Source organism: Carassius auratus, linkage group LG28B (genome assembly GCF_003368295.1).
Source record: "Carassius auratus strain Wakin linkage group LG28B, ASM336829v1, whole genome shotgun sequence".
NCBI classification, from domain to species: Eukaryota; Metazoa; Chordata; class Actinopteri; order Cypriniformes; family Cyprinidae; genus Carassius; species Carassius auratus.
In genome coordinates, this window is record NC_039293.1 from 5,965,707 (window position 1) to 5,986,365 (window position 20,659).

General features: G+C 41.0%; 1 pseudogene; it reads left to right on the forward strand.

The window, feature by feature from the left end:
• Nucleotides 1-20,659, forward strand: part of LOC113067858 (cysteine protease ATG4D-like) — a 591,286-nt pseudogene that overhangs the window by 297,985 nt on the left and 272,642 nt on the right.

Sequence of the window (20,659 nt, forward strand, 5' to 3'; positions counted from 1 at the left end):
TTTCTAATTGCAAAGCAGCAATGCCAGATGCATTACCCACAATGCTTTACTAAAGCAGATGTTGTTTGCATGATTTAAGAGCAGCAGCTCCATAGCAAAGTTCATAAAGTGGAAGAGGCCAACGAGAGGAAATGACTTGGCTCAAGGGAGCATGGGAAAAATAAGAGTCAGTCGACAAACATTGAAAACGCACACACATAAAGCGAACGTCAGTGTCACTGGACACCTCATCCACATTATATTCCAGAGCTGCAAAATCTCCCTGATTCTTTCTGAGGTCGACATTCATTCTTCCGCCCCTCGGACTCATTCTGCCCATTACAAAATCTCCTCAGTTAGTCCTCACACAGATGGTCCAGGCAGCTGAGCATCCCAATTAGACAGACTGGGGGGAAGGGACGGAGAGAGTGATGGAAAAAAGAGAGCAAACCCCGGGAGAAAAGAACCCATTCCATAATATGCTGGCCAGATATGGACAAAAAAGATATGAGAAGATCTATTGCCTTGGACAGAGATCTAGCTATCTACTTGTGCACTTGAGAAGATTAACAATGAACACATTTACTTGCAAACAACTGTTCCCATGGCAAATAAACAATAGTATTTGTGTCAAATAGGGGAACTCTGGACACTTGGGAGTGTTTTCAGACCTGCAGATCATTTGCTCCACACTGAAACAGAAATTTTTTACTGTTTCTTCTTGGTTCAGTTCAGTTTTTTTAACCATGATAACTAATGTGCTCAGAATCAGAAAATGCTTGCTTTTTTTTATGTCACGCATTCCCATTATGAATTCCCGATACAGCTTGATTCGTTGGTCTGTTGGGTTGCATTTCTTTCTCACCACAATTAAACAAGAGTTTATTTTTAATCGGGCTCAGATACCTCATTCGGGTGATCTCGGACTGTTTATTTTGGTGTGGATTCAAGTGCAATTGCTGTGTTTATATGTGCCTAAGCAAACCAAACTAAGGGAGAAAGCGTGCCAATATCTAACACGGACAAGTCAGATTTTAAAAGTTATGGTACACTATACCTGCTTAGTTTTAAATTATGCATCACAAACAGAACTAGAACAGAACACAAGTAAGCAATGAAGAATATCAAAGATTTGAGTCTTTTAGACAAGCACAACCACATGCAACATCACTTCCACTTCATAGACCTCAAGGGCTGTTTTCTCTTCTGAACAACAACTCCTCTAGATCACATCTCTCTCTATTTTAATATTGGTTGTAAATACAGGCATTGTTGCATCTGTTCCATCGCTCCTGGCTTTTTTCTCTTGATCCTGTTTAGAATGATAGATGAGAATCGGCCTGTGAGAATGTCAGGTGGTCGAGATTAGAGGGGTAAAACAGCCTTGTTCAGAGAGGAAAACACACACCGTCACACGCCCTTACGACCTTGATCCTGCTGAGGGATATAGACTGCTTCCTCCTGCATATAAACAACAGTGACCCTGGGGGGGTCAGAGGCCTGTGGTGTCCATCTAATTCTGGGGGGAGGATCTGCTGACTTCTGATGACCTCTGTTCTACAGAGTGGCTGATGAAGACAGGCATATATGGAAAAAAGCATATGCAAATTCAATATTCAAAGTTTGAGGGAAGTGGACAGGGGGAAATGCATTTACATGTATCTGAAGATATTTGAACAAGAGATATTTCTAGAGCCCTAGCTTTCGTTTTTATTATATAAAATAAGCTTATTTTATGTTAACTTAAATCATATTTCTTTTTAGCATCCCCTTTATTAACTCTTGTTTTCATTGAAAAACATACAGTTCTGCAACCTAACACAATGAACCGTGGCTAATTGCGATAATTTAATATAATATGTCAGTATTCCCAGTTTGTGTTTGAAAACCACCAGTTTTGACATAAATATTTTGTCATATAATTATAGCAGAATTACTAAAAATGTCTCTTTTGAATGTAATGTTTGTCAACAGTGAGCCCTTAAATCTTGATTTGAGAGCTAGTGGTTTAGGAAACCTAATAGCCAAATCAAAAGGGTTTACATGTTCAAATAAATATATATATATATACTTAGAGAGCACAAGCTAGAGAAAACCAGAAATGATAGGTATAGAGGCTTTGTGACCTTACAAACATAAGACCCATCGTACCAAACCTTCTTACCCACAAACCCTCTTACTGGCACTCCGTCACTCTCAGGGACGAACCTGCACATGCCTAATGCTAAACGCCTCATCCAATTATTGTAACCAATCCTGGTGCAGGAGCCTAATGTTCCTGAAGGGATGACTCTGCAAAGCGCTCATCCTCCAAAGACCCATATATAATTCAAACAAACACTGCAGACGCATCACATACCTTCTAGAAGCAATTTTTTGGCAGGTCTCCAGCAACGGTTCATCAGAGTCTTTAAATTGTCCCGATGCAAAATCGCTGATCACCCGTATGCTAATGGGGTCATTATAGCGTCAAAATGCACTATGGCCTCTTTCTCTGTCGGAACAAGCACAACACAGCCTTGTGCGTGCATGCATGAATAAATTCATATATAAATGCTGCATTGTGCCTTAAAAAGTCCCCCATGTGCAAAGCTTGCTTCTCACAATCAGCTAACCACTGCGGCACAGCAGGTGCTAAAAGGCTAATGCCATCTTAGCTTTAGCCAGTTAGGGCCAAACCAACATGTCTAATAACTGGAGGACAAGAAAATAAAAAAAACAGCAAACTGCACAATCTCAATGGCTCACTATAGGAAATCGTTTTCCCCTCTAAATTGGAATCAATGGAGAGATTGTGCTGGGAGGAAGCGCAAATTTGCACACCACAGAGATGCCGAATAAATCGCATGACTTCTCCTGGGCACTTTGCATGCATTGGGGATGTTGTTGTTGGCCTCTGATTTGGCATTTGGTCAGAGGACGGACTAATTAGCCGTAATTTATCACAGTTTAAGATTTCACATATTAAGACTGTCTAGCCAATACTCCATTGAGCCTCTGCAGAGATGATGCACACTCAAAAATATTTCTTGCTTATTTATGCATGTCTGATATGCATCACATTAATGATGGATTACACATTAATCTGTAATCTAAATGAAATTTGATATGCAATTCAAAAACATACACTTTAAACTCAGGCCTAAATACATTGAGCAAACAAAAGCCTGAGGCGCACTGCAATGAAAAATCTTTATGCACCCTTTCACACCCCCCTTCTGCTTGTACCCTCCGGAGGCTGCAGAGGTTTCCCTCCACCCATCTCTCACTCTGAAACAAGTGAACACTGGATCTATTCAGCCACGACCACCACCACCACAAAGAGAGGGCCACCGGGAAGAAACACACTGCTGTGCTGCTCTGCAGGGGAAAGGTCAGCAAGTTTGTGGCACCTGATTCTCAACCCTCAGAATTAAACAAGAATAAACCACAAGTCAGGTCCATAAACTAAAAAAAATCCATTATAAACCACATTAGTGATCGAATACATTTATAAATTGATTTGCAGGGCACATTAGCGGTGAATATCAAATTAATTTCCATGATAAATGCAATTTAAATTGATAGCTTTGCTCAGTGTCAGTTATTTAAGAGTCATTTGTTTCCATCTTCAAATGCTAGCGAGTCTTTTTATAGAAAAGCCTCATTTGAATCTTTACTAACATTCTTTCTCCAATTGTTTATTGTATTATATAATGTAGCCTAGGCTAAATCTAGGAATTATTAAATGCTTTTGCCTGTAGAGACTTGCTGTAAAAACTGTACCAACTTGTATTTGTAGCAATATCAGTATGAGTAACAATACAGTCTACGGTACTAAAATGAATCACCAAAAACTTCAAACCCTCTATTCATCATATAATGCTAGCCTTCTCAACAGCAGCGCAAGCAAGAGACTGACTGGAGGTGTGACTGGGGTCTGCGTCACAGAACCGCTTTCATGAGTCCATGAATAGCCCATTGGCCGCTGGGGTCCATAACACAAGCTAAATTACATAATAGCACTCAAGAGAGGACGCATCTGTGTGGAGATACTGGTCCCTCTCTATCTGCCGATCACATGACTCTCTGAGCAGCCCTTTATACAGAGCACACACAGCAAGATGAAGTCAACCGGCCTGAGGCGCATTGCAATGAAACAAGTCACCAAAGAAGGGATTGTTGGGGTGGCAGCCCTCGCGGAGGAGTGAAAAGAGGATAGACACACATGACAGAACCGCTGCTGTCCAAGCTGACAAAAGCCATTTTAGTGCCCCCACTGTCGAGATTGCAATCGTGGCCAGCGCATTCCCAAAACACCCTTGGCCAAAGGTCAAACAGATCGACCCATTCTACAGAACAATCAGTAGAGGTAGTGACATCAGACCGTAAGAAACCGCTCTAAGACCATTACCCTCTGGTCAATGTTGGAGACAAATCCAGTGAAAAACTGAGACTTAACTAGCTAGCCACCTTTTCCTGCCTGAGGCGCCAACAGCTTGTGTGGCGGATACCTGGACAGAATCTAGGTGATGAAGAGGTAATCCTTGTACTGTAGGGAAGATTTACATAAGTTTTCTAGAACATATGCTACTCCAGGGCGTGAGACACTCGACAACTGTCTGGGATGCAACAGATTAGTGACCTACACAAGAATAGAAGAGGCCATTTGCACTGGATACAGACTTGTGTTCTGTCTTATGGTGAGGGAAAAATATATTGAGCTTTCATGCAAAACGTTTGCCTTCCCTCAAGAAAATTTGCATTCGCTTACAAAATTTTGCATTCCACAAAAAAAACTTTGAGCTCTTTTGAAATACTTTTGCTTTCCCTCAAGAAAAATTGTGCTCTTTTGCAAAAAGTTTGCCCTCCCCCAATAAAATTTTACATTTGCTTGCAAATATTTTGATCTCCCCCAAGAAATTTTGGGTTTGTACACAAAACATTTGACTTCCCCAAAAAACTATTTTTGCATTGTGCATAATTTGCTATCTAAACAAAAACAAAAAACAAAAAAAAAGTACAGTACTACAAATCATTGACATGTAAATGTGATAAAGAAACATGCATGAATGAACAAATAAAGGGTACAAGCAAATTTGCAAACAAATTAACAATCGTTCTGCAGGATTTTTTTGCGTAATGCATAGCTATTTTATATCTAGTATCATGCATAATATGGCAATGTGTTTTGTTTCAAAAATGCAAATTTTCCATTTAATTCTGGAAATGATCACCACAAAATCTGAATTAAAGGAACACTCCACCCCAAAATGAAAATTTTGTAATTAATCACTTACCCCTATGTCATTCTAAGCATGTAAAAGCTTAGTTTGTCTTCAGAACACAATTAAAGATATTTTGGATGAAAATCACAAGGCTTGTGACTGTCCCATAGACTACCAAGGAAATTACACGGTCAAGGTCCAGAAAGGTATGAAAAGCATCGTCAGAATAGTTACACAGAAGAGTGTAAGCAGCCTGCGTTAAGTCATATTCTCCAAAATGGCGCTACTGTGATGTGGGGAGAACCACTTGGGGGTGAGTAATGTAAACATTTTCATTTTGAGATGGAGTTTCCCTTTAATGTCACACATTCTGTTTAATCTTAAAAAAATTGAATAATAAAAAAAGTAATCTCTTTATTTTTAAAATAAAAAGTTGCTCCAGAGGCGTGCGACCTCTGACATATGTAGCAATTGTAAGTCGCTTTGGATAAAAGCGTCAGCTAAATGAATAAATGTAATCTTGCTGCAGTTCATCTAGTGCAGGGATGCCCAATCCTGTTACTGGAGATGTAGACACACCGATTTCCAGAGTTCAGTTCTAGCCACACTCCAACACAACAGCCTGTAATGATGAAGTTCTTCTGAAGATATGAATAAGCTGGTTCAGGTCTGTTTAATCAGGGCTAAATCTAAACTGCAAGAAGGTAGATCTCCAGGAGCAGGGTCAGGCACAACCAGTCTAGTGGTTTCTGAACACAACAGCACATCTGGTGTAAACGGCCCCAAAAACAACACCAACAGCAGTGTCAGAGCAGGATTGCACAAACTGGTACCAGTACCTCCGTTCAGTCAATGAACAGCAGCAGAACACATCACAAACAGCTGCAGACCAACACGGTCCTCTGGGGACAGGGAGATTAACACATGACAGAGCTTGTTAACTCTGGACAAAGCATGATGCTAATCCTGGGCGATCCTCCGATGGACACCCACAGAATGGGATGCACACAGGACACGGGCCAGATACGGGCCCCAGCCAGCATGCCATGCCACCTGGCCAAGAGAATAAGTGGAGAAATGGTGAAACCAGATGAGAAAGACAAATATTGATCATCAAGAGAAAGTGCAGGGCTCGCAGCACAGATGGGAGAGTAGAGCAGTGCATTAGCAGAACATGTGGACACACTAAAATTGGGAGGTTTTGGGGGTAAAGGGGACTTTTAACTAATTTGTAATTCGAGGAGCTGCTTGATTCTATTATCTACTGGAAGCACAAAAGAGCTAAAGAGACAAATTACATAACCACTGATAAAAACCAGATGGTGGGGTTTGATCAATGACATCTGATAGTGTGTGTTTGTCTGTGACAGCATGGCCACAAACATCATCTGCAGCAGACAATAAACATAGCCTTCAGCAAACAGGAGGAAGTGACACACACACACACAAACTCCACAGGAAATGACTGCACCTATAAGAGGATTATCCTTCTGCTCACAGCTGACCAGCACCTTCCAGATGGACTCTGAGCCTCTGTTCTGACTCAACAGAAAACTTCATAATGTGTCCGTTGGCAAAGAGCGAATCTACATTAAGCCATCTTATATACAAACAAATATTGGTATTAAGTGGTTATGGTTGTGGATTTAGCAATCCAATGGTTGAACGTTCAAACTCCTGCATAAGTGATTGTCCTTCCACTGCTGTGACTCTGAGCAAAAGTATTCAACCCCTGGTTGCACATAATAGAGTTTCTATTCTGTTCTGCTGTTCAGCTGCTTTAGATGAAGAATATACTAAATAATAATGTCCTAGATTAAATTTATATTACGCAGATGTTCTTTTTCAAAGTCTTTAAACGTCCCAAATTTCTCTCCAACAATTTTTTAAGATAAATTATTAACAGCAATATAGACTTCTGTTTTGATCAACTGATCTTGAAATATGAGAATTCATAGCAAATGAATGAATGAGCAAATGTGAGCAAAGCTTAAAACACTCCACTATTTTTGAAAATAGGCTCATTTTCCAACTCCCCTAGAGTCAAACTGCTGAATTTGACCATTTTTGAATCCATTCAGCCGATCTCTGGGTCTGGTGGTAGCAATCTTAGCTTAGCTTTGCATAGATCATTGAATCTGATTAGACCATTTTACTCAAAAATGACGTATAAAAAGAGTTTTGATATATTTCCATTTTTAAAAGTAGACTCTTCTGTACTTAATGTGTACTAAAACTGACTGAAAAGTTGAAATTTTGAAGGTTGATATAGCTTGGAACTATACTCTTATTCCGGTGTAATAAGCAATGAACTTTGCTGTCGTACTATGGGTGCAGCAGGCCCAATTTTCTGTCAGTCTTAGTACACGATGTAACTACAGAAGAGTCAAGTTTTAAATTGGAAAAACATCTAAACTCTTTGGTCATTTTTGAGTGAGATGCTAACAGTCTAATCAGATCCAATGATCTATGCTAAGTTACAGCTAAAGTGTTATCGGCAGACCCGGAGATCGGCTGAATTGATTAGAAAACGGTAAAACTCAGCAGTTTTACTCTGTGGGAGTTGGAAAATGAGCCTATTTTCAAAAATAGTGGAGTGTTCCTTTAAGATGCTGACAAGCTGCAGATTTTATGAACACCTTGAGGTTGATGCTGTGAAAAAAATTTGTCTCATGCCTTTGTAAAGTAGGTTGCCATTTTTCACAGCATGGAGGCCTGCAGCAGTAAGACACCTAGTTTTCAGGACAGATTATTTTAATATGGCATTCAGACACTGAAGGGATTCTTACAGAATGTGTACTGTACCCTTTTTAAAAAACAGCAGGTCAGTACATCCATCAGTGAACTGCAGTACCCCATGAAATCTCAAAGACACCATTCACTGAGTGACATCTGCCAAGACTGGAACAAAGGATACTGAACCAAAATGCACCAAGACAGGACTGCATGTCTGCTCTGATATAATGTTGCTCCAGACGGAGATTAACACAGCAAGAGTGCTACAACTGCACAGAAGACGTGTTTACAGAAAGCTGAAGTGTAACCGCAAAACACTCCCCGAAAAAAAGAACTCAGAATGCAACAAACCCTTCCAATTACCACAGCTGCAACACGATATCCCAAACTAACAGAGCCAACTGTCCACTGCAACAACTGCTCAGCCCCCAGGGTGCTATCTTTACTGGAGGAGTGAGTGCTTCAATAAGAGAGAATTATCAGAACAGGACAGATGACACAGGAAAACCACTGCAACTGCATCCTAAGACGACAACGCTGACTGCACTTTTAAAATTGAAGGGTCCAAATGAAGGCTTTAAGCAAAGCAACAGAAAAACCATTTTGGCTCCTTAAAGACAAATTCAGTGAAAAATTCTTAAAGAAACTTTTTTTTTTTAATCCAAAGAACCTTTTTTTCACTATACAGAATTTTTGTCCAATGAAAAGGTTCCATGGATGATAAACGTTATTCATGGAGCTCACAATGCCAATATATCTATTAAAAAAAGTGTTACTTTTAAGATCATACAGTAAGCAAGCTAATGTTGGGAAGCCAAATGATGCATAGTCACATTCTCTTATGTCTCTTCAGACAATCATAAACAAGAATATGACCTTTCTGATGTCATCTGCTGTAATTTCTTCTCTAATGAGTCCCATCCCCATTCCTCATAGAGTCACTACCCATCATGCCATGACACATTTCTAATGGCTGGCAATGCCTCGCTCCAAGAGCCTAATAAACCCTGTAGGCTGGAGTTAGACAGCTACAGCATTGTATCGGAATCATAATAAGACAGAACAATGCCAGTCAAATAAAACTGGATCTGGGATAATTAGAGAGAATTATTCACTGTGACCTTTGCAGTGAGTCATCAGCTTAAAATAGTCTGTATTACTAAAATGATCTGTCATTTAGACATTATATATGTGTGTGTGTGTGTATAAAATGTGTTCCATATTTATACTAAATATACCAGACAAGAGCAGAAGAACTAGATCTGATGGAGCCTCACTGGAGCGGTGAGATGCTGGCCGCAGGGGGGTGAGGCATCCGTCTTAAACCTTTTGTTTGCCAAAAAGAGAGAAGGGAACTATTAAGCAAGACAAAAGGATGAACTGACTTACAAAGCCAAGATTTAGCAGCGGGAGAAGCTAAACCAAGCCGCACCTGCTGCGAAACGTATCATTTTGACTCCGGTTGCGCAGGGAGCGGAGCCAAGAAACCACCCTGTTGATTTCCATTGTCCCTAAACCACCAGAAGATGAAAATACCGACATAAAACCAATCCAAATGACCCCACAGGCCCTTTGGAAAGAGTTCACCCGAGGATCCTCTCTAAAACTAAAAGTACATTAATAGAAACCCAGTCCGATTAATCACCCTTGTCGCTTTTTATATGGAGAAATATCAATACTTCACAGTACAGCGTTGAATGGTATCGAGCTGCTGGTTGTTGTCTGGTCTCTGTCTCTAGAAATGGACAGGGTTTGGACAGCACCGATGGGTGTGTATTTTGGTGGGTTGGGTCCTTTAATTAATTACTGCAGTCTGATACACCAGCATCAGCCTTAATAACACTTCCGATTGAAAACAGATACTCATTTATATATATATATATACTTGAATAAGGGTAGGGGACCATTTTTTTTTATTTGATGTTTGGCCAATGATCCTGTACAATATAAGCTACTAGCAAATTCAGTCACTGTAATATATTGTATCAGGACCACGGCGGGTTTTATACATTATAGACCGAACAATAGACCGGGTCAATACTATATGGACCGGGCGGGTGAATACTGGATGTGGAGCGGGCGCGTGAAGAGGGGCGCAGAACAAAAGACTCGCGCGAACAGACGAGCGGAAAGTTTCACTGCTGCGAAACACACAAAACACACCAGCACATGCAGAAAAACTGCATTATAATTCATCTGCCAGCGCGATATGTGTTTTCTGAACTGTTCGTGGTTTTCTATCGCTCACAGTTAGGAGTGGGCTTGCCGTCACCGCCCAGACATCCACCATTGAAACGGACTCAAAGGATGAACAAGGCGACACGGAATAAAGGGAGACAATCCGTGCCGGTTAACAAGCAGTAAAAACATCAACCAAACACATATCTAAACCGGTGTGGGAGATGAAAACCTATGAATCAAACCGGTGTGAAACCTGATCGCTTCAGGGGCATTTTCATCTGATGAGCTCATGTATTCGGCCGGTATTATAATGACCGATGTGAACAGGAACTCATACATATTCATGGACATATCAAAGCATGCAGTCGTAAATCATGCTGCTGAGTGAAAAGCATTTCTTAAACTGACACTGGCATTCATTTTTTTATTTATTTAATTAGTTTCGAGAATGAAAAACGCTTTTAATGAATCGCCGGGTTTCTCTAGGATCGGCACAGAGCGAATCTTACCGAGTCTAGCGCTTTTCCTCCAGCAACGCCCAGTCGGTACTCGCGTCTTCCACGATTTTTTATTTCTTTCTTTCTTTTTCCAAGTGGAATCGGAGGACAGCACTGCGAGTCGAGAACAACCGGCAACAAATGTTGAGATAAAAATCAGTAGCTCTGACAAAGGCCGTTTGGAGCTGACTGACTGTCTACCGGCGATAAAAGCGATGCGCGTCTCCTGGCAGCAGAGAATGGAACGGCGCTCGACGGTCCGCGCACGCACGCACGCGCACACTATGCGGTCGCGGGAGGGGCATTGAAAAGGATGAAAAGCGAGAGCAGCTTCGGTCTCTCTCGCCTGTGACCAATGAGCTTTCAATTCAGGCGGAGATTTATGCAAATGAGGGATGATGTCATCGCAGAAGAGGCCACCTCGCGTCCTTTCTTTACGCGCTGTCGCTCTTCTTTTCTGTCGCCTCGGACCCCAGTGCGGCCCCTGCCCCCATGAGCCCACCCCCCACGCCCGCGTTCCCGCCATTTCTTTTCACTTTCACTCTTCACTTTTACTAATGCACACAAGTGAGCAAAGAGGAACAGGGGGAGGACTCACTAAAACTTAACCATTTAACATTTCTGTTTCTCAACATAAGCTAAACTTTAACGTAAACAAATAAAATATTTTTAAAAGGGGGATTTCATTAGCAGGGCAACTTTTTTATTTTCTTTTAAAGTATTAAAATAATTACAATTAAAAATAAAAATCAATAAAACGTATCATTACATATTTAAAAATAAAAATGAAAAACATACCAAATGTACTAAAACGTGTAAAACAAATACATGTTAAATACATTTCAAATATGACTAAAATATATATATAAATTATACAATTATAAAAAGCTGTAATAGTATTTGATACTAAAACAGCAGAGAAGTTTAGTTTTACTGCAGGACATGGATTACACCTTGACCTATACTATATTCAAAATTATTTAAAAGACATAAGCCGAATAGAAAAAAAACTGACATCTGGTGGATTTTGGCAGCATTTTCTCCTCTTTAAAGGTTGACACACCTATTTACTTTGCTTTTATGGCTATGCATGATAATATTGTTTTATTATTTACACTTCAGATTATTTTTTTTTGTCTCTTTGTGCACAACATTTTCGATTTGCAGCTCACCAGTTGAGAACCACATGCTTATACATATAACATTTTAAACCTTGGGGGTGAAAGTAAATCAAATAGGTTCTGGTTTAGCATTTAGAGGTCTATTTAAACAAGAAGGACATTTCAGACAGATTTATTTGGCCCGCTGCTTAAAACTGATACTCCGCCCCAAAATTACAATTTTGTCATTAATCGTTTTACAAGATTTACAACCCTGTAAAAGCTTTGTTTGTCTTCGGAACACAATTTAAGATTGGATGAAAACCGGGAGACTTCTTGACTGTCCCATAGACTGCCAAGTAAATAACACTGTCATGGTCCAGAAAAGTATTGAAAGCATCATCAAAATAGTCCGCCATCAGTGTTTAAACCGTAACATTATGAAGCGACTGTAATGAATACTTTTTGTGTGCAAATAAAACAGAGGAGAGGAATTGTTGAATTAAGTCTTCACGTATAATGATGATGTACGTGAAATGACAAAATTGTCCTTTTAGGGTGGAGTAACCCTTTAAAGACACCTGTGTAAGCACATTAAAATCTGCTCAGTGGACAGTTTGAATGCATGCTCACATGTGCAAAATACATATTTGTCCTATTATCTGAATGCGGTTTGGTAGCGTTTGCTTGTAAGCCTGTTTTCCCAGACACTCTGGAGAAGCCTCTAGACTGCTGCTGCTCTCATGCAAGTCTTTGTCTTCCTTTCTCTCTGGCGCTGTTGAGACGGTGGGACACAGGGTGGGCTTTCGGCATGTCTGTCTGCCTCTCTGTCTCGTGAGTGTTCTCCTTTTCTGACAAACAAAGCTGCATGTAAATGTTCTTCTAGCAGAAGCCGATGCATTTCTGCAACACACACACACACACACACACACACACACACACACACACACACAAAACTCCTGTTGTGTTTATTCTCTGCAGTTTTTACCGGGTCCCATGAGCACAGTCGTACAGATCTGTCAGTATGAATTGTATTGGCAACAATAGCATTGCAAAACTGAATAGAGATGTCAATGGTCACCTCTGGTTCTGTATGAGCTCATGCTTTCCTAGTTTTGTTTAATTTCGACCTCATCATTTAAATGCAAACACATGTCAATCTCGACAGGCTCCTGTACACACCCACATAGAAATATTACAGAATATACATGTACTCTTAAACATAAAGGTGCTTCGGCATGCCATAGCAGAACCTTTTTGTCTAAATGGTTCCATTAAGAACCTTTAACATCTGAAGAACCTTTCTGTTTCACAAAAGGTTCTTTGTGGTGAAAGAAGGTTCTTGAGATTATTAAAAGGTATGAAAACATTGGTTCTTTAAATAACCTTTGACTGAATGCTTCTTCTCTGGCATCGCTTGAAAAACCTTTTGAAGCCGCTTTATTTTATTTAGGTGCCAAAAACCAGGCTGGATATATTGTATGTTGATAGAGCCTATGACATCATAGAGCTTTTGGAGTTGTGCGGTGACCTCATGCTTAGCAACAGCAGAGTATCCAGGCAAAATAAAGGGTGACATTTTAGAGAGTCCAGACCTCCGAGCGCTCAAATGTAAGTGTGTTGGCTGACGGACGTTTTGGCCCCGTTCAGTAGCGGACACAAAGGGAGGAAATATCCTGACCCTCGAGGTAAGAGCCGGTGCCGAACCGGTAGGAAGGGGCGGGGCATTTGACCCGCCACTCACTTCCTATGCTATTTATCTGATTGTTTTCTCCCCAGTGCCAGCGATCAGCCTTGAAGCTGGGCAACACAGCTAGAGAACACTGGCACTCACACAAAACACAAGCCTGAGCTAGAAACATGACAGGAACAAACACTCCCTAAAACAAAAACAGCCCAATGCGGAAATTCAGAGCAGAAGCTAAGGAGGAAAAAAGTTCAATCCCATTTGTTTTCTACAACTAGGGGGCAAAATGCAACAATAATATGCAAATGTTAAAAAAATATTGTAATATCAGATTTGATTTGAGATTTGAATGCTATTATATATTTTTCCTCCTGCTGCCAGATGATGTGTGATCATTGGTTTGTGACCAGATGCCATGTTTTCTAATTAAAACTATGAGTTAAGTCCCAGCATTTTTTCATTAAAACATTATTCTTAAAACACTATTATTGTCAAATGGTGGTCACGAATATTGCATAATTAATTAGCCATTTACCGGCCTCAAGCCATCCTAGGTGTATATGACTTTCTTCTTTCAGATGAATACAATCAGAGTTCTACTAGAAAAATCTGTAGCATCTGCTAACTGTCATAAGCAGATTCATAAGAGAGTGGCGTTCCAGCAGATAGCATAGTGTAAGCTCTGGTGGGAAGTGTTTAAATTTCACTATAAACCAAGAGGAGACTGGTTTTCCTTTGCTGTAAACACAACTTGGTTCTCACGAGACTAGCATATTCTGACCAGAGCTTACACTGCATCTACATCCTACATGATCTGCAGAAACACTACTCTCATGAAGAGCGTAGGACAGTTAGTGGAAGCTTGAGATTACGGTTTATAAAGATTCAAATATGGATATTTTTCTGACACAAATGCGTTGATTGCTTCGGAAGGCTTTTATTAACCCATGGGCGCCATGTGGAACACTTTTTATGAAGGACAAACGCACTTTATTGGACTTCAAAATCTCAACATCCATTCATAAAGCTTGAAAGTGCCATATTTTTGTATGACTCCAATTGTATTCGTTTGAAAAAATAAAGTCATTGTCTTGAGAGTGAGTAAATAAAGAGTTAACTTTCATTTTTGGGTGAATTATCGCTTTATTTAAAAAGTTTTGCATTGTACCATATTTCAGTTACGCCATGATTATAAATAATTTAAGAACACACTTTGTCTTTTCAGATACCTTTTTGCACAGTGATTCATAAGCTGGTTGGTTTGGCTCATGACTCAGGACTCTTCCTTGATTTTTTGTTGTTGTTTATCACATGCTTAAAGTGAAAAAGAGTATGATATAACCTACTTCTTGAACCAAGGACACAGGAAAAGGGTCTGGTTAGTGTATAATTCCCTTCCTATGATAATATGAGAATATCAGGCAAGTCAATGTAAACACAGGGAAAGGCCTGAAGAGCGTCTCTGATACGACAGAAGAAATACTACGCACTCTGAATCAGAAACACGCTCAAGGCAAACACGCAGATGGACTGGGAGTGAACACACACACACACACACACTTCTGTACGGGTGGAGATGTCAGCGCATGCAAATCCCGCGCTCAGCGTCCTGCGCGCGCACACCGTCGCGTTCGCACATGCGCGCGGTTCCCCTGGAGACAGGAACTGCACCTGATTAACACGCAGCTTATAAACGTTAACGAAGCACACGCTCGCGCATGCATCCCCCCGAAACACCCTCAAACAGCAGGACGATTATGAGAACGGAAATATGACTAAATAACAGCATTAATTACATTGTCTCAGTACATTAGCCTTTAGATAAAATGAACTTCATTTAAAACCCTCTGGGGTTCTTCATTTATGAGTCACACTCAGGACCTTCGGGTCAAAAATGACCCAGAGGCCGGGATTCAGGTATACTTTTTTTCAGTAAAATCAATCAAATGTATTTTTGTTCAATAATATTTTTTCTTTCTTTTTTTGTGTTTTGAGAGAATTTTATGATAATAATAATGAATAATGAATTTTTATGCAATAATTATGATCCATTTTTTCCCATTGAATATAATAGAAAATTTATATATATATGTATTTTTATTTTTATTTTTATTAATGCTGTATTTTATTTTAAAGTACAGCCAAGGCCTATAGAAAACAATTTTTGAAATTAGATTGGTGCCATCTGGTGGACAAATTAAGCATTTTTATCATGCAATAGCACATTTTTACCACTAGAGAGAATGTACAGCTCTCTGTAGAAAGGCTTGTGAATTCTAGTGATTTTTGCACATATTTGCCTATTTATTTCAGGTTGTGGATTTTAATATATAATCACAGATTCTCAAAGACTATTTTTGTCAAGTTTTTTTTTTTTTTTTTGTTTGTTTGGTTGATTTAAATGGTAATTTCAAGTGCCAGTTTTTACTTTATAATACAGTCAAACCTGAACATTGCACTAGAAAGAGAACAAATGGAAAGCATTTTGTTACCCATTGTTTTAATTCTAACTTAATAAAAAAAATTACATTATTTAAATCATAACATATTTTTATTTACCTTTTATTATAAACATTTCCATTAAAATTATTTTTTGCAATTCAATGAACAGTAACTCTTCAAAATTGCCAACAGCAATTATGAACAAAAAACAAACGTATAATCATTTTCAAACAGTACATGTAAATGGAAAATAGAAAAATAAAAAAAGTGTCACGCTGGGCCTGGGTCGCTCGAATAGGCCTGGAGGTTACTAGGGAAGAATTCCATCCTTTGACCTTACTCTGTTTGTGCGTGTGTGCGTGCGTGCGTGCACACGTGCTTGTGTGTGTGTGTTTGTGTGTGTGTGTGTGTGTTCAAGAGAGAGACATGGTGTGTGACTTTTGCATTTTGGATCCAATGTCTCCCCTTTATTTGATTCATTGATTTTATTTCACATATTCTCACATATCTCTGTTACAGTTTCACCAGTCTCATATTTCCCTATGTGTGTGTGTGTGAGTGAGTGTGTCTATTTTGCAACCTTGATGGCTTACAGCCTCATGCTTTTATTGCTGTGCACTTTATTTCTTACATTGATGAATAATTTCTTTTATTTCACACATTTCCCAAAATTAGCTTTTGCAATGATACTTTCATTTGTGTGTGTTTTTGTGTGTATAAGTGTGTGTGTGTGTGTGTGTGTGTGAATTTTTTTGTCTGTTTTGCACTCTTGATGTTTTAGAGATTCACCCCTTCACTGTTGTATGCTTTTTTTCTGCATCGTGGCTGATTTGTAGATTGTACACACAAAAAAACTCAGTATTTTCATATTTTTGCAAATTTCCCATTCATTTCCTATGTCGGGTCATTTTTGACCCGAAGACCCTGAGTGTGACTATTTTTTTTACGACCACTTAGACTTTTAAAATCCTGTCCCCAATTTTTTGGGGTGTTCATATACCAAGTACCAAAAAAGTCACCAAGTTTCGGACCATTCCGATGAAGCTACGATTTGTAACATTTTTTAAAAAAAAAATTTCGGGTCATAAATGACCGAAGAGAAAACATTTATGTAGCCTACTGTAAAAACACTGGGAACTTTAAATGAGCCTTTACTATGCTCTCAGGGATACCATTAATAAGATATGCATTATAAAACATTATTTATAATCAAGGAAGTCGTACAAAAATGATTATAATAAAAAAATATTATTATCCTCACCTCATGAATTGATTTTTTGAAAATAAAATGATGTGAGGAATTGAAAGGCTTTTACATCTGGCAATATCTCTTGTAATACATGTCATGCTTGTGCTCACAGGTCTGCAGATTCATCTTCTGGAAGTACAAAATTATATATATATTCAAACAGTTATTAATGCACTTGAATTAATTTCACTTTCACTGTTTAGGACAGTGTGAATGCTGAGAAAACTGGGTTTGTTTCCACTTGGCTTCACTTTTGGTCTGTTCTTGTCAAGGTCCTTCACCTGCTTTTAAAAGCCTCTTCAACATGACTCTACATGAGCACAGTGATCGCCTGAAACAAGCGCCGTATACATGAAATATTCAGGCCTCAGGTGACAGACTGACAGGTAACAGGCCACCTTTAATGCAGGACATGGAGGAACTGCGCTCTCTTCTCTCCCTTGGGCTCCAGTCTTCAGTCTATCAGTCCGTCTGATGGTCGATTGTGCTTCCTGCGGCTCCATCCTGCACTGAATAATGCATGAGAGAGTTAAGAGGACCCAAAGACACATCTGATCACACCACCCATCAACAGCATCTTAAAACACACGTCCCCCACCATCAGAAGGTTCGGTTATCTTCTCAAATGTCATATAATGATGTTCTTGTGTTTGTGTTGTGAAGGATTGGCTTTTCCTTGTGATAATAAGTCAGTCTGTGTCTCTAGGTGAATGTAGATCTGTGCTCTTGGCGCTCGTGTTGTGACTGAAGCGCAGAGGCATTCCAATGGTTTGCCAGCTTTCATTTATCAATGTCATTTTTATTGTGTCTGTTTTCTTCAGTAGTCTGGCTCTTGATGCACAGCCCCTCCTCCAGCTGTAGTCTCATGATGTTCACTGCTCCATCTACTGGAGCATCTGTGTCAGCGCACTCACTTTAGACCAGCAGGTCTCCACCACGGAAGCTCATCTCTGCCAAAGGGTTCAAATAATGGAAAAAAGGTCATATCACTAATTTTTGCACTTGCATGACATAAATGACAAATTCTGAGGGAAAACTAATTTTAGAATTGTGAGACGAAAATTCAGAATTTTGAGAAAAACTATTAACAAAAAAAAAATTGGGAGAAGTAATTTCAGAAAATGGAGAAAAAAAGGCAGAATTATGAGATATAAAATCAGAACTCAGAGAAAAAAAGTTAACAGAATCAGATGTAAATTCAGAATTCTGAGTGAATTTGCATGATATAAATTCTTAGAAAAGACAGAATTGTGCATTTAAGAATCAGAATTCTGAAAAAAAGATAGAAATGCAAGCTGTAAAAGAGATGTTATATCTCTTAAAATTGCATTTATTTAAAAGAAGTGCAAATAAGTTTTAAAATAAACTAAACCAGGTAAAAATCTACATTTTTCTTTTTTTTATTGACACACGTCAGCAACTGCTTTTTGTCTTTGAAAAAAAAAACGTTGTTTTCTTTATGTCAAGCTCTGCACATAATAAATGAAAGTCCACTTAAAATTGTGAAATCAAAAACAAAAATGTTATTATATGAGTTTACACTCATGTCGTTCCAAACCTGAGCTTCATTCTTCCAAGCAGCACAAAAGGAGAAATTCTTAACATTATCATATGACTATTTTTGTTTAGTTTAATACTGGGTATTATTATTCTGTTGTTATATTTCAGGAAATAAAAAACATTGAGACATAAAGGACTCTTGTTGACACATGGGCAGAAAAAGCTTCAGTGATTCAGTCCACAAATAAAAAAAAGACAGAAGGTTTGATGTTGACATTCACAGATGTGTTTTATTTGAGATTTGTGTTAAAACGAGTCTGTGTTTATGATCATAATGAAGAGCATTCATATCAACTCATGCACAAACCACAAACACACATTCAGAATAGTCTCTCCAAATAAATTACCAGCTTAAAAATGTGCAAAATTGTGCATTGTAAAAAAAAAAAAAAAATCCCTTTGTTAAAAAACAAGAATACCACTTGTGACGAGTCAGCTGCCTCCTCCCTGATTATCACCGGCACCCCGTCCTAAATCGCCGCCCTTCACCAGGCTCCCGACTGGAGTGGGTGTGTGAGAGGAGGGGCGCTGGACGAGTCAGGGCTGGCGGCGTGTGATGGGGCACACCTGAAGGAAGTGGAGCCTCATTACCGCCGCTGGTTAAAAGCCCAACGCGCCTCTCCTCAGGAGACCGGTCTCTTCCCCGTGCATGCACACTGGTGTCCTCGTGGGTCCAGGAAGGGTGCGTTGAGGGACTCCCGCGCCACCAAGACGTGAGCAGCCGGACCCGCGATCCGGAGGAGAACCGCACCCGTATACACGGCCGACGGGCCAGGATGCCGGGCCGTCCATCCCCTACCAGCGCCGCGGCCAACGAGAGAGACGCGGCCGCTAGGAGAAGCCGCCGCCCCTCGCGCCCCGGACCTAGGAGGGGGGAGCGCGTGCGGCCGCCGGACTCCGCCCCTTGCCTGGACCCTTCCTTGATGAACACTGCCCGACCTACACAAATCCCGCAGCACGACGAGGACACCAGATTCCCTGTTATTTTGGACACTTCCCCCCTTTGGCCACTTTTATCCCCTTTGTTTTATGATTTCTGTTAATAAAAGCCTCTCCGAGGCCTGACGCCACGCCCACTGTGTCTGTCTTGTGCTCCTCCCGTGACACTGGTGGAGAATGCGGGCAAGGCGGAGCCTAGACAGCGCAGTTGGGAAACGTCTGGTGACGTCACTCCCTCTCGCTTGCAAACGTTCGTGAGAACCCAGACTGGGACGGAGGAAAACTGGGGACAGCCTCCCAGCCACACAAGGGGTAAGTGACTTTTCCATTGTCATTTTACCCTGTGGTTGGTTGAGGCTGTCACTAAAACCCGGTTTCTCTGTCCCTGTTCTGGTGCGCTGCGAGAGGGAGGACCGCCCGGAGAGGAAGCCCCGCCCACTCCGACCGTTTGGAGCCTGGTTGAGGATGGTAGCACTCCCGTGTGGGCGGCGCCCTGATGACGGGGATGTCGCTTGGGAGGGGGAATGTGACGAGTCAGCTGCCTCCTCCCTGATTATCACCGGCACCCCGTCCTAAATCGCCGCCCTTCACCAGGCTCCCGACTGGAGTGGGTGTGTGAGAGGAGGGGCGCTGGACGAGTCAGGGCTGGCGGCGTGTGATGGGGCACACCTGAAGGAAGTGGAGCCTCATTACCGCCGCTGGTTAAAAGCCCAACGCGCCTCTCCTCAGGAGACCGGTCTCTTCCCCGTGCATGCACACTGGTGTCCTCGTGGGTCCAGGAAGGGTGCGTTGAGGGACTCCCGCGCCACCAAGACGTGAGCAGCCGGACCCGCGATCCGGAGGAGAACCGCACCCGTATACACGGCCGACGGGCCAGGATGCCGGGCCGTCCATCCCCTACCAGCGCCGCGGCCAACGAGAGAGACGCAGCCGCTAGGAGAAGCCGCCGCCCCTCGCGCCCCGGACCTAGGAGGGGGAGCGCGTGCGGCCGCCGGACTCCGCCCCTTGCCTGGACCCTTCCTTGATGAACACTGCCCGACCTACACAAATCCCGCAGCACGACGAGGACACCAGATTCCCTG